This window comes from Triticum urartu, unplaced genomic scaffold (genome assembly GCF_003073215.2).
Source record: "Triticum urartu cultivar G1812 unplaced genomic scaffold, Tu2.1 TuUngrouped_contig_306, whole genome shotgun sequence".
NCBI lineage: Eukaryota > Viridiplantae > Streptophyta > Magnoliopsida > Poales > Poaceae > Triticum > Triticum urartu.
Window position 1 is genome coordinate 10,808 of NW_024113574.1, and position 12,704 is coordinate 23,511.

At 44.7% G+C, this 12,704-nt stretch overlaps 1 long non-coding RNA gene and 1 pseudogene across 1 annotated transcript; both read right to left on the reverse strand.

Annotated features, from left to right (window-relative positions):
• Positions 1-2,167: 2,167 nt before the first annotated feature.
• Positions 2,168-3,915, reverse strand: LOC125527155 (annotated as a pseudogene).
• A 6,937-nt stretch (positions 3,916-10,852) lies between these two features.
• LOC125527154 lies at positions 10,853-11,267 on the reverse strand. The gene is made up of 3 exons (XR_007291988.1): positions 11,234-11,267; positions 11,051-11,146; positions 10,853-10,963 (listed from the first exon to the last, which is right to left on the reverse strand). It is a non-coding gene; the product is annotated as an uncharacterized LOC125527154 (long non-coding RNA).
• Between the last annotated feature and the right edge of the window lie 1,437 nt (positions 11,268-12,704).

Consider the following 12,704-nt stretch of genomic DNA (forward strand, 5'->3'; position numbering starts at 1 on the left):
AATTGAATCACATATCACATGCATACTTAGTTACTGTCCCATTCTAATTCTTTGATGTAGATTCTCAAGAGTGGAAGTATTTCTCCTTTCTCTTGCTCTATGCGTCTCTTCAGCTCTCTTAAAATTTGCATTGGCCCACTTGTTCCGAAGATAGTTTTTCCCAGCAAATCCCTGCATATACAGATGTTCTTCACACCTAATGGTGGAAGGTTTATTTGCATGTTTACCAAGTGTGAGGAATCAGTCAAACCCGGTGAACTGAGTTGGGGTGCAGAAAATATCAACCAATGTATCATGAATTAGCATCTTCTCAACTGGAATGTTATCCACTAATTGCTTTTCATGTACTGTACTCGTAGTTATTATATATGGTAAAGGTGCCCGTACGTTGCAACGGGCATATTCGAGTGATTCAACATCATGGTATCTAACATATGGATATTCATGCACCTATATGGCCTTCTCGACTTTCTTTTGGCGTTATAGCATTAATTTTTTTGCTATTTCAAACCTCCCCCCTCCCCCTCCAGTAAACCTATCTTCTATTTGCACCATCGCTAGTCTTTTGTTCTGCAATTAACATTGTAGAGCAGAATACAAAATTAATTTAGGTGAACAGATGGAACACATTCAATATTATTCGAATGTGATGTGTTATTTGCTCATCCACTCCTATAGGCTTCTTCCAGAATATATGTGCAGATATTATATCAGTGTGCTCTATATAAGTGCAACTGTCAGTAATTGACCATCGACATGAGCTTTGACTCCATGGTCACTACGTAATACAGGAAAAAGAAAAGGCCAATATTGCATTATTGCTTGACTGTTACTGAAATTTGACAGGAAATCAAGTAGCGCTACCTCATCTTCTTTTGGACTCTTAGAGCATATATACAACAGAAACAGGACAAAAACTAACCAAGAATATATACATATCCATGTGCACCACTTTCAGAATATATGACATATTGACTCTGAGATATCTAACTTTTTTTGTTTCCATGCATTCAAGAAGCGCTCTATTACTTTCAGGATCTTATTCCAAGTTTAACTTGTTTACAAAGATTAAAAATTATGATGTAGCATGATTTTTCTATGACATCCAAAAAAATTATGGTTATACATATCAAACAGGCAACACAAGTAATTCTTGGTCCAATTCTAAAATGGACAGGTTTGGATCTGCTAAAGAACACTTTGTTTCTCCTGTTCCATAACCTAATGACCACACTTAAGCATAGATAGGTTTGTATATATGACAAAAGAACAGCAGGCTCGAAGTAATTAATCACAGGTAGGGAGGAAGCAATGTAGATGATGGGGGCTTAGCTTACTTGTCAGCGTAGTGGAGGAGGTAGAGGTAGGTGATGGAGCTTCTGCACCTCGGGTGACTGCACCTCCATGTTCATACAACCTACGGCGCACGCAAATAAGTCTGAATATACACGGCGTGAGACGACGGGAGGATTCCACTATGACCACATGAATGTTGTCGGAGTCTACAAGCGCTGGCCATGATGGCAGGTCGTCCTATAGGTGCTCGTCCATACCCTCCCTTCTCTAGGCTCTCTCAGGCCGTGGCGGCGGAGATCCGTCAGGGACGAACGGCCACGTCTCCAATCACTGAACCCAACGATGCCCAAGCCCGACCGCCGTTGCGTTCGTGCTCCCGAGACGTCCTGAGCAGCCCTTGGATTCTCCTGGAAATCAATCAACACCTGCAGACAACAAACACCTCAATGTCATCGCACCGTTCGCCAAACCAACCTCTGGCTCAAGAAAGAGGAGTAAACAGACATCTGATGATGAACTTACCTGCCGCATAATAGGGTCCGTTAGGATGTTTTGGATTTCAGGGTCCTGCATAGCTTTGCCCTGTCTCTCCTTCAGTTCCTCTGGGGTAAAGTTTGCTTCTGTTCGCCTTGTTGATCTGCTGAACACATCTGAGAATGGACAGCAACGGTTAGGAGCTGCTTGGTGGAATCTAAGATGAGAAACCAGTGACTGATTGACAATCTCTTTCAGTGCTATTTACCTCTTGACACCATCAAGCAGCTCCTGGTTACTCGGATCATGCTTTAGGCCTTCCTGATAAGTTTCCATTGCTTTGTCATACTCTTTCATGAAAAACCGGATTGTGCATTTCCCTTGGAGAATGTAGGATCTAGCTCGATGCACTTCTCGGCATCCGTTCAGGCATGGAACTCAGCTTGGTGTAACAGGCAGCCCTGTTGCTGTATACCTGAAATATACAATCCACACAAACAACAACTTAGCAGTTATACCAAACCCACTACAGGACAAATCTATACTGCAGAAGCACCTGATGCACCAGTCGTCATCGACAGGCTAATTCAAAAGGCGTATATATACATAGTTTGGTATGTTCTCCGCATTATTGGTTAATCTTATGCGGGTTCCCGTCAGATGTAAAAAAAATTCTTCCCAATATAACTGTGAAATGGTTTCAAATAATTGTTTTGCTCAAGCAATTGAGCAACATAAAACATCAAGGAATTACCTTCGGATCCTTCAGGTTTCTCCTGAGCGCTTCAGTGTAATGCTTCACTGCTTCTGGGTATTTTTGCTGCTTAGGGAACTCATTACCTGCAGGGCAGTAGCAAGAACAGAGAACCTCATCATTAACTACCCTAGACTATTAGGGGCAGAAAAGCAGTGTTAACAGTATAATTCACGCAGCTTACCTTTCTCTCGCTCCTCATCAGCTTTTTATGGATCATAATACTCTTGTTGCTCGAGCTCCTTGTTTGCTCGTTCAGCATCATTTAGTATTTTCAGGGTATCTGGGTTTGATGCTCAGTTAGAGCCTTCTGGAATGTCTCAGTGGCAACATCGTAGTCTTTGGAAGACTTGGCAAGTTTGGCAAGAGCAGTTGCTTTCCTTGTCAGTGCCCTTGAGAGTTGAGACCATCTTGAAGTCAGCACAGTCAGCATGAAGTTCCCTTCCCCTCTCAAAAGCCGTATCACAGTCCTTAATGCAATCATCATACTGGTATTTGGAGAAACAGAATATTAGCTCTCAAATCACCAGAGGCATAAGTAATCCGAGAGGGCTCCTGATTCCAATAATTAAGTTAAAACATGTGGCAGTGAAAAATCATAGCAACACTACTGATTTACGAAATCTACAGTTCATTCAAGCCATGTAATATCATACAGAGCAAGTCCAATCCCCCAAAAGATAAGAAGGCAGATATATAGAGATAAATTCACTGTTGTTATTAAATATTGATGAATGTGTAAGGATCGCCTCGACGGTGAAATCATTCTAAACTACCAGTAGTCTCTATCAAAAAATACCAATGTGTCTCTAAAACGCCCATGCCTGTGCTCCGAGCCACCGCTGCTGCTGACGCCTCCTGGCATCATTTTCTCTTAACTTGGTAAAATATGTTTTCAGTTGTACACATATGGTGCCAGCAGTGTGAATACTTTAAGATGAAATGATAAAAGCAAAAGTGCTGCTATATTTAATCCTACAAAAACAATTCAAGACATGTTTGTACTAAATATGTTAAATGCTAATACCAAGAGCATACCAATTCATCAAGAAGGGTGGTGAATTTTGAGCAGACAGCGCTAGAAATACAAAGCCTTTAAGATGTCCCTTCGAACATGAGATGCGGATAGTTTGTATTTATTGAATAGGCTGTGCTCCTGCCATTTATACCTAACAAATGATACAAGTTCCCCAGTTGCATCAAATTTTTTAAGTTATTCACAGGGCATACAAATCTGCATCTCAAACTCAAAGGTGCGGCATACAAGATTTTGTTTACTCACAGTAACACAACTTTTTTACAGAATTCATACAAACAATTGACCGAATGGCACTCTCATTGAACACGCATTATCAAACACGATCGTAAGCACAGAACAAACTCACCTCCATCTATCTCTTTGAACCAGCAAAGATATCTAAGCAGCAGCCACTGCCACTACCTGCCCCCGTACCACCAACAACAAAAGTAGCCCGCCTAATGAGACATCGCAGCTTCAAAATGTTGGGGATGGATGGTAAACAAGCAGAAACATCATCAAGAAGGGTGGTGAATTGTGAGCAGACAGCGCTAGAAATACAAAGCCTTTAAGATGTCCCTTCGAACATGAGATGCGGATAGTTTGTATTTATTGAATAGTCTGTGCTCCTGCCATTTATACCTAACAAATGATACAAGTTCCAGTTGCATCAAATTTTTTAAGTTATTCACAGGGCATACAAATCTGCATCTCAAACTCAAAGGTGCGGCATACAAGATTTTGTTTACTCACAGTAACACAACTTTTTTACAGAATTCATACAAACAATTGACCGAATGGCACTCTCATTGAACAGGCATTATCAAACACGATCGTAAGCACAGAACAAACTCACCTCCATCTATCTCTTTGAACCAGCAAAGATATCTAAGCAGCAGCCACTGCCACTGCCTGCCCCCGTACCACCAGCAACAAAAGTAGCCCGCCTAATGAGACATCGCAGCTTCAAAATGTTGGGGATGGATGGTAAACAAGCAGAAACATCATCAAGAAGGGTGGTGAATTGTGAGCAGACAGCCCTAGAAATACAAAGCCTTTAAGATGTCCCTTCGAACATGAGATGCGGATAGTTTGTATTTATTGAATAGGCTGTGCTCCTGCCATTTATACCTAACAAATGATACAAGTTCCCCAGTTGCATCAAATTTTTTAAGTTATTCACAGGGCATACAAATCTGCATCTCAAACTCAAAGGTGCGGCATACAAGATTTTGTTTACTCACAGTAACACAACTTTTTTACAGAATTCATACAAACAATTGACCGAATGGCACTCTCATTGAACAGGCATTATCAAACACGATCACAAGCACAGAACAAACTCACCTCCATCTATCTCTTTGAACCAGCAAAGATATCTAAGCAGCAGCCACTGCCACTGCCTGCCCCCGTACCACCAGCAACAAAAGTAGCCCGCCTAATGAGACATCGCAGCTTCAAAATGTTGGGGATGGATGGTAAACAAGCAGAAACATCATCAAGAAGGGTGGTGAATTGGGAGCAGACAGCGCTAGAAATACAAAGCCTTTAAGATGTCCCTTCGAACATGAGATGCGGATAGTTTGTATTTACTGAATAGGCTGTGCTCCTGCCATTTATACCTAACAAATGATACAAGTTCCCTAGTTGCATCAAATTTTTTAAGTTATTCATAGGGCATACAAATCTGCATCTCAAACTCAAAGGTGCGGCATACAAGATTTTGTTTACTCACAGTAACACAACTTTTTTACAGAATTCATACAAACAATTGACCGAATGGCACTCTCATTGAACAGGCATTATCAAACACGATCATAAGCACAAAACAAACTCACTTCCATCTATCTCTCTGAACCAGCAAAGATATCTAAGCAGCAGCCACCACCACTGCCTGCCCCCGTACCACCAGCAACAAAAGTAGCCCGCCTAATGTGACATCGCAGCTTCAAAATGTTGGGGATGGATGGTAAACAAGCAGAAACATTATGTACCTCTATAGTCTGCGCACCAGCTGCCTCACGAGACCGTGACACCCTCACCCTTTGCTTCCGGTTCCTGCACCACAATAGCCGTGACCGTATCCCTGACCAGCACCTCATCGGCCTTCGTCTCTGGTTGATGCGCAGGATGCACCTTGGTTGTGTCCTCGGACCACCACCTCCCCGCTCTTCACCTCTGGTTCCGGCACCTCAGGTGCTTCGGACACCACGACATCCTGCACCATGGCGTGCGCCTCCGCTCTCACATCCAGCTTACCCGCTTGTTCCAGGTCAACAACTTCCGGCGGTAAAGCATCAACCATGATCTCCTCCCGGGCGTCCTGGCTCCAAATAAAGGTTTTGTGGAGGAACGCGTCCTGGCTCCCAGCGGCCGCGAGGGCCTCCAGCGCAGCGTCCAGGAAGCCGACGGCGGCGTGGGATAGGGCCAGCGTCCTGCGGCGGTCGAGAGTCACCAGCCTTACCAGCAGTTGCCACCTTCTTGTTTCGGAACCACCCCCCCTGGCGATCTCCTCTTTCACACAGCCGACAGCTCACCGCAGCTTGTGCATATACTCAAACACCTTGTCTGCGTCCCTGGCCTTCGCGCTGAGCTCAAGGAGCAGGGCGAGCTCGGGCTCTTCCGGTGATGCAGTGGAGGCCGCCATGTGGGCCTCGACCGCGTAGGCCTTTCCAGCCTCCCCGGCGCGCCGGAACGCGGCAAGCACGAGGCTGTAAGACCGGAGGCGCGATGCGAGGCCGTACTTCTGCCGCATGGAGGAGACGAGCCTGAAGGCTTCGTAGGCGCCCTCGGCGTCTGCAGCGACGATGCAGGCGAGCGAGGTGATGGTGGCCTCGGACGGGGGCGCCCTGGCCTCCAGCATGCCAGCGAACACGCGGCGCGCGGCGGCGGCCGGGTGGACGGGTAAGACGGCGCCGTCCGCAGAGGCGAGCAGGTGGAGGAGCTGGTTGCTCTGGTGCGCGGCGAGGCAGAGGTCGGGCGCCGCGTCCGGGCCGGAAGCGGCCGCGTCGAAGGTTGCCATGGCGGCCGCGGCGTCCCCGCGGCAGGTGCAGTCGGTGGGCATGCGCCCCTTCCAGCCGGTGGATAAGATGAAGAAAGGAGCACAAAATGCAGGGGTTAGTTTGCAAAATCAAAACGTTTTTGTAGGTTGAATACAAAAAACAGCAAGGGCTTTTTTAAAAACTACCGCAACGGTGATCCTCAATCCTTGCTTTATTATTAAATTAAAAAATTAAAATTAAAATAAAATAACTAGTTAAGTACCCGTGCGTTGCTATGGGACAACAAACTTACGCGTCGTTCACCATCATTATTGATCTCCACTGCCGACTCAACCTTGCTGGTTGTCTCACCACCATCATTGAACGCACAATCACCCCGTGCTCTCCCTCATCATCAGCTCAAGAGAGGGTCGTCGTCTTTTGGTAGCCCTAACAACCTCTCTGCTTAGCGCACGCATCCCATAAAATATTGGCTTATATTTTCTTCTCCATACGACATACTTATCATCACGAGTCACTAAAAAAGTCTACCACGGTTTCCTTATTAAATCTCGTTTAGCAATTAGAAATATTGGCCACCCAAGAAATACCGGCACAATGCAACAGAAATAAATTTAAGCATAGAGATGATTTTTTGAGTTGTCGGTATTTATCTAGTTATAAACAAATCTTGTAATTTTTATATAGTTATGAAATATCTTGTAACCCACGAGCATGTGTTCAACACACAAGTCAAATTTTTGTGTGTGTTATGTTGCTTCTAACTACATTGCCACAAATATGACATTATGCTTAGTCCTCGCTCGGAAGCTCTCTGGCTTCCCAAACAGGCCAACTTCTCGGCCAGCCAGCTTTGCACGCGAGCTGGGGTCGCGAAGTTGCTGGTTCGCTCAGGAAGTTTTCTTCATATCAAAATGTTAGGTGCACCACTCCCATAAATTCAAGAAACTCCAGCTTCTTCGTTTGGAGGAGATACGCTTCCGCACCTCCGCGAAATTACACTACGGGAGGATTGGGCTCCGCAAAGCAGGCCCAAACCATTTGGCACCCCTCCACACGTGGAGCAGGAGAGGATCCCAACAGGCGCTTAGTTCCAAAACATCTTATGCGCTTTGTACACTTGTAGATCATCAGGTTACAGGATATAAAGAAAAAAATAACAGTACCACGCTCGCATGTAATTTTAGCATGGATTTAGGAATCACCAAACAAGCTTACATAGTGAACCATCAGAAGCTCGACATATCAGAATTAAATCAGATCCTCATCGGCTGTAGAATTTTCGCCACGTCAAAAAACCAAGCAAGGATCACACAAACAAAAAAATTAGCCAACAACATAAGAATGTTTGTTTAATGTAATTTATTTATATTCATAAACCATACCATGTTCTGATACATGTACATATATTTACCCCGCAGATACGGTATAAGACATTATTATAGAACAATTTATCATTTCTCCCATCTAGCTATGTTTCCCAATCTCCACTCCATCCCCTGGAGAAATAAGGTTGACAGTTTCCACCCTTTTTATTCGTTCATGGAATTTTCATTTGGCTTAGTCGCTCCTTTGAAAAAAAGGTTCTCTATATTAAGATAATCCTCTTAGTAAAACAATGTGGTGCCCTTTGGAAACCAATCATCAATAATCATGAGACACTTAGGAAATTTACACTGAAACTTGAACTTTTGTCTACTAATCAGACGATCCATGCTAACTACAGACATGTACTCCACATAATAGTATTCATTGTGAATCCTTGTCTATGCCCAAAAGAAGAACAATATAAGAGGCTCTGCAATACTGGAATAAATTTTGAAGATCGCTTAGGGTGAAAGTAAGCAGAGGCCACAGAATAAGATGATAACGTCGATTAGGAACCCTACGACCAGACAAGATTGGTTAATAATTTACATAATTACTACCACAGATTGCTAGCTAATAACCAAACAACCTATAATAATTGTAATAACCACACTTTGCATATATATATATGTACGCTGATAGAATATGTGATATTTGAAAAGGCAAAAAGTAGAACATGAAAGGGGCTATTGCTTCAATTCTTACATTAGGACTGCAGAAATAAATATATCCGTGCAATTGTTAGTACGTACAAATATTAACCAAAAAATGCACGATTCAGTTAACAAACAACCATGCCATGAGTTTTGCTACTTGTCTCTGCCGTAAAATGGTGGAATGGCACTAAAAAGGATCTAACTCACCTGTTGATTGGTTTCCCCCAGCCCCCAACAATAAGAGAGCAATGCACACTTGCTAATTGATCTCTACAAAAATAAATGCTGCAGAGCTTCAACACTTACTTGCAAGAAGATATAGAATCCCACAACCAATATTTTTTTGGGTGTAAGCTCCAGCTAGAGGAGGCATACAGAACCACAAGTAAATAGGATCAATGCACCGTTGCCAACACTGGTCACTGATTATCTACTGACATACCGAGACACGACAAATTAAAAATCAATTACCAAAAACTATAAGTAAACCAATCCAGGCTTTACATATTTGCTATAGTAGCAGTCATATGAATAGAACATCAAATGGAAACTTCTGTGCTTCCTCCTCTTGGTTCCAATAATCATCGTCGTCAAACTTGATATTCTGCAGAGTAGGCCACGTGCGCCATAGTTAACAATATGGAAGACAAATAAATGATGCTTCGTTGTCCATTTCATATTGGGTACCCTATCCTATCTGTTGATGTGAGGGACCACACATGCATCCTACAGTTTTGCCAAAATCATGAACCTTTTAAAACCATTTTTTCTACCGCAAAGAAAACATCAGTGAATAAAATTCTGAGGTACTAACCTGATTATAATACTCATACCAACTTTCTTCCTCTCCCACTTCCCCTCTGTCCTTATATCACCATCTCTTTCAATCTTCCCCTCTCCAATACCCAATATCTTTCACCATGGTGTCATAACCTTACTATTTCTGTAGTGCGTAATGTTAAAGAGATTACAAGACTTCAAAGCAGTAATAAAGTATCTATAATAGAAAGATGTTCTCAAGATTGATTCCAACAACTTGAAATAAAACTAAAAGTTAATGATGGATTGCCTTATGCTTCCCTTCAAGTTTCTCATATACGTCAAATGACTGATCATCTGGCAAACAAAGATGACAAGTTCCATGTAAAGGATCAATGTATGTACACTTGAATAATATCACAATTGTAGAAAGAAAATGTGAGTCAGCATCAGTCAAAACTTAAACGTAGATAGCGACACTACCGGATCGCGGGCTATGCCTACGGCCACGGGCCGTCGGCATAGATCTATGCCTACGGCTGCCGTCGGCATAGACCCGTCGGCGTAGATGTCGTCAGCGTAGTTTGTCAGATCGTCGGCATAGTATAGCCGTCGGCATAGGGGCCTATGCCGACGGCCTGCCGTCAGCCGTCAGCACAGTATAGCCGTCGGCAGTGTTTTTTGTCTGACGGCAACGGACGGCGCCGTCAAAAGCGCTGACGAATCACGCAATGCCACGTCGCAGGGCTATCCCTACAGCAAAGCCGTAGGCATAGATGAGTCTTGCCGTCGGCATATCTCTGCCACGTGGCAGCTGCTGGGTTATCCTGGCAGCAGGGCTATGCCTACGGCAAAGCCGTCGGCATAGATTTTGATATATGCCTACGGCTTTGCTGTAGGCATAGATGTGCCACATGGCAAGCCCTGGTAACTCCTGGGCGATATATGCCGACGGCTTTGCCGTAGGCATAGTTTTTTTCCCCCTATTTTCTATTTTCCAATTCATTTGACAGCATTTCAAAACAGAACAATATGAAATTATGCAGAAATATGACAATTCATCATGTAAACATACTCAAGTTCATCTAAACATACTCAAGTTCACCATCATCATCTAAACATACTCAAGTTCATCACATCATCTAAAGATCATCACCGACGGAAGTTCATGAACATAAAAGTAGTGCAAGACATGAAACATGATAAAAGTAGGAATATGAAAGGCATGGCACGATGGCCACATGCACGAATCATCAAGCAAGAGCACCTCCGCCAAAACCACCACTCCGCCAAAAGCACCACCTCCGCCAAAACCACCACCACCACCTCCGCCAAAACCGCCATCGCGACCACCACCACTCTGCCAGATCGGAGTGACTGGGGTCGACGGAGCAGGAGTCGAGCCACCGGTCCCCTACATGTTTCAGAAAAGATTCTAACGGTAAATATGATATGATAGTGTTTCATGAACGAGAACTAGTTTGCTAGTAGTTAGGAAAATGTACTAACCGAACCATCACTTCCTTAGTGCCACCCATTCATCGAACGTGGGCACGTGTGGGGGTTCTCCCGCAGGTGGTGGTGGGGGTCCCATTTGTGGTGGATCCGTGCGGTTAGTCCAAGACGCCAACATAGCCTGAATGTTAGTTAAACAAGCAAACTAGAAGATCAGAAGGAATGAAAGTGCAAAAATTTAGGTTGGTTTTAAGAGGGCAAAACTAACCGTCATCATCTGACGGTTGTAATCATCGTTTGCCTTCACTCGTTTCAAGTACTCCCGCACCTCGAGATTCCTATGCTCGACAAACTCCTTATATGCCTACATAATTTAGGTTGTTTCTAAGTGAGCAATGCTGAAAATAAACTGAGAATGCTAGATAGAAAAAGATAAAGAGGAAGTACTTACAGCATGCTGGCGGGCTAAGGGAGTCTGTGAACGCCCCGTACTCTCCAATTGGCTCGGGTTGGTAGCCCGAAGCTTGTGTGTACGAGATCGAAGGAGTGATCAAGCCATCGAAACACGGATACCGGCCATTCTTCTTCCCATGGATGGCCACCACCGCCGTGTCGTCGATCTGAGACTGGGCGACCTCAGCAACAGGAACATCTAGATGCAACTCCTGATAGTGATGAATGTAAGACCCCAGGTGCTCCTCGGTCTTGCCGTAGTACTGGCTCTCGCCCTCCTTGCGATGACTCTGCTCGCGGGCCAGCTTCCACGACTCCATGTCTGAGAGCGGCCTCTTCAACTTGTCCTCCTACAACGTCAAATAGAAGTTAGCCATACATAAGAACATGACGTAAAGAAGAACAAAAATGCATCATGCACATAGATATACCTTCATGGCCTTGAAGCCCCAGTGGTTCCTGTTTCCTTGGCCGTGTGTCCCGTCGGTCTCCACGGTTAGCCCGGGCCTTGATGCTCTTGGCAGCAACTCTGCATCGGCGCCGAGCCACCTATCACCAAACTCGCCCATCCGTCATGCCTTCCATAGCACCAACGAGGAACAACCTATGCAAATTTTGGAAGCATGACATGTGAGCACGAAACATATAGTTGACTGCTTGAAACAATGAAAAGTTAGTAATAGTTACCATCATGAACTGCTCCTTGCTCAAGGTAAGTCGTAGCTTCTGCCTTGAGTTTTGGTCATCTTTTTGGTGCAGGTAATAGTGGTAGTACTGCGAGACGGCAACCCAGCGCACCTCGTACTGCAACTGACGAGCTTTCTTCCTTCGCAGCCGCAAGCAAGACCACGTCGGCTCTGGCCTGTGCTCGTCAAGAACTCTATAGAGTTGCTGCAATCATGCATAAACCTAGAAGCAAACAAGGCATGAGTTGAGTGATTCAATGATAAACTATGAACGAACTGAAGACAAGTGATTCAGAAGAGAACTTACCCAAAATTTGGTGATCACGGCCTTAGCGGTCGTCCCGATACTCCGCGTTGCTGCAAGCCTCGTAGTGGGCCCAGCTCGTGGCCAAAACCCGCTGCTGCGGGTCCCTGTCTGGCCGCGGGCAGAATAGGCCAGGCCAAAACTCCTTCAACAGACAGTGATAAGGCCGTTCGGTTTACGCCCTTTCCGCGAGGATCCAGTTTCTGCAAAGAATCAAATGATTGCCATGTGTACAATAAGAAAAGTTGTCATGTGTTGAAAATATGATTGAGAGGCACTTACTCTGTCCCCACAGGTTCAATGAGCCACTTGTGCTCCTCGATAGAAGGTGGTGTAGGTAGTCCGGCATTACCACGCAGCCACCCCTGCGAAGAACCCGGTGGTAAGTCACCCCACAACGCGGGATCAACCTCCCCTCCACCCTCCGCCTCCTCCTCACCTCCTCCTCGCCTCCTCCTCCTCACCCTCCTCCTCGGCTT